The 2,500-nt window shown below is 55.2% G+C and overlaps 2 non-coding genes across 2 annotated transcripts; both read left to right on the top strand.

Annotated features, from left to right (window-relative positions):
- The first annotated feature begins 103 nt into the window (after positions 1 to 103).
- LOC125798918 (18S ribosomal RNA) lies at positions 104 to 1,967 on the top strand. Its single transcript, XR_007437704.1, has one exon. It is a non-coding gene; the product is annotated as an 18S ribosomal RNA (ribosomal RNA).
- A 376-nt stretch (positions 1,968 to 2,343) lies between these two features.
- Positions 2,344 to 2,497, top strand: LOC125798915 (5.8S ribosomal RNA). Its single transcript, XR_007437701.1, has one exon. It is a non-coding gene; the product is annotated as a 5.8S ribosomal RNA (ribosomal RNA).
- Positions 2,498 to 2,500: the final 3 nt, after the last annotated feature.

The raw sequence follows: 2,500 nt of genomic DNA, 5'->3' as shown, positions 1-2,500 counted from the left end.
CGCCCGTCCCCCCCTCCCCGGGGGGTTCTTCGGACGGTACGGGGCCGATCCCTCTCCCCTCTAAGAACCAATGGTTTTTTCTGTGACAAAAACCACTCGCAGCAACCTGGTTGATCCTGCCAGTAACATATGCTTGTCTCAAAGATTAAGCCATGCAGGTCTAAGTGCACACGGAAGGTACAGTGAAACTGCGAATGGCTCATTAAATCAGTTATGGTTCCTTTGATCGCTCCACACGTTACTCGGATAACTGTGGTAATTCCAGAGCTAATACATGCAAACGAGCGCTGACCGGTCCTCTCTCGGGGGGGCCGGGATGCGTGCATTTATCAGACCCAAAACCCACCCGGGGGGACCCGCGAGGGTTTCCCCCGGCCCTTTGGTGACTCTAGATAACCTCGGGTCGATCGCGCGCCCACCGCGGCGGCGACGTCTCATTCGAATGTCTGCCCTATCAGCTGTCGATGGTAGCATAGGGGGCTACCATGGTGACCACGGGTAACGGGGAATCAGGGTTCGATTCCGGAGAGGGAGCCTGAGAAATGGCTACCACATCCAAGGAAGGCAGCAGGCGCGCAAATTACCCATTACCGACACGGTGAGGTAGTGACGAAAAATAACGATGCAGGTCTCTTTCGAGGCCCTGTAATCGGAATGAACGTATCCTAAACACATGGGTGAGGACCCATTGGAGGGCAAGTCTGGTGCCAGCAGCCGCGGTAATTCCAGCTCCAATAGCGTATATTAAATTTGCTGCAGTTAAAAAGCTCGTAGTTGGACTTCGGGAGTGGGCTGGCGGTCCGCCGCGAGGCGAGCTACCGCCTGTCCCAGACCCTGCCTCCCGGCGCCCCCCGGATGCCCTTGGTTGGGTGTCCGGTCCTCAGGGGTCCGGAGCGTTTACTTTGAAAAAATCAGAGTGTTCAAAGCGGGCACCAAACTCGCCTGAATGCCTGAGCTAGGAATAATGGAATAGGACTCCGGTTCTATTTTGTGGGTTTCCTGAACCAGGGCCATGATTAAGAGGGACGGCCGGGGGCATTCGTATTGCGCCGCTAGAGGTGAAATTCTTGGACCGGCGCAAGACGGACGAAAGCGAAAGCATTTGCCAAGAATGTTTTCATTAATCAAGAACGAAAGTCGGAGGTTCGAAGACGATCAGATACCGTCGTAGTTCCGACCGTAAACTATGCCGACCCGCGATCCGGCGGCGTTATTCCCATGACCCGCCGGGCAGCGTGCGGGGAAACCAGAGTCTTTGGGTTCCGGGGGGAGTATGGTTGCAAAACTGAAACTTAAAGGAATTGACGGAAGGGCACCACCAGGAGTGGAGCCTGCGGCTTAATTTGACTCAACACGGGGAACCTCACCCGGCCCGGACACGGAAAGGATTGACAGACTGATGGCTCTTTCTCGATTCTGTGGGTGGTGGTGCATGGCCGTTCTTAGTTGGTGGAGTGATTTGTCTGGTTAATTCCGATAACGAACGAGATTCCTTCGTGCTAAATAGTTACGCGGCCCCCCGCGGTCGCGGTTAACTTCTTAGAGGGACCAGTGGCGTATAGCCACGCGAGATGGAGCAATAACAGGTCTGTGATGCCCTTAGATGTCCGGGGCTGCACGCGCGCCACAATGGCCGGGCCAGCGTGTGCCTACCCTACGCCGAGAGGCGCGGGTAATCCGCTTAAACCCGTTCGTGACGGGGATTGGGGATTGCAATTATTCCCCATGAACGAGGAATTCCCAGTAAGTGCGGGTCATCAGCTCGCGCTGATTAAGTCCCTGCCCTTTGTACACACCGCCCGTCGCTACTACCGATTGGATGGTTATGTGAGGTCCTCGGATCGGCCACGCCGGGGCTCCTTCGCGGGGCCTTGGTGCTGTGCTGAAAAGTCGATCGAACTTGATCATCTAGAGGAAGTAAAAGTCGTAACAAGGTTTCCGTAGGTGAACCTGCGGAAGGATCATTACCGGGACTTGGGTTGGTAGTGCCTCCCAGTAGGCGCGACTCCCATTTCCACAAACAAAAAATGTTCAAGCCACGGCCCGACGTTGGGAACTACAGGGATTCCCTTCGGCCTTTTAATGACTTGATCGAAAAAAACGGTGTCCTGAGCAAAAAAACGTGTTTTACGGCCAAAGGGAGACGGGTACCTGGCCCCCGAAGTCCGTCTGCGGGGTTTCTTACTCCGGAGGCGGCTCGGCGGCGCGGTTTGATGACCCCGAGTTCGCTTAGGCGTTCCGGGGCGCCCGTACCCGCGGCTGCCGTAAAACATTATTTCAAACCGTCACTTTTTGTGTCTGTTGGTTACATGGCTTCGAAACAAAAACAACCATAAAGAGTACAACTCTTAGCGGTGGATCACTTGGCTCGTGCGTCGATGAAGAACGCAGCCAGCTGCGAGAACTAATGTGAATTGCAGGACACATTGATCATCGACACTTTGAACGCACATTGCGGCCCCGGGTCAATCCCGGGGCCACGCCTGTCTGAGGGTCGCTA

This window comes from Astyanax mexicanus, unplaced genomic scaffold (genome assembly GCF_023375975.1).
Source record: "Astyanax mexicanus isolate ESR-SI-001 unplaced genomic scaffold, AstMex3_surface scaffold_93, whole genome shotgun sequence".
NCBI lineage: Eukaryota > Metazoa > Chordata > Actinopteri > Characiformes > Acestrorhamphidae > Astyanax > Astyanax mexicanus.
The sequence above is the reverse complement of the archived record's forward strand: the minus strand, read 5'-3'. Positions and strand labels throughout refer to the sequence as shown.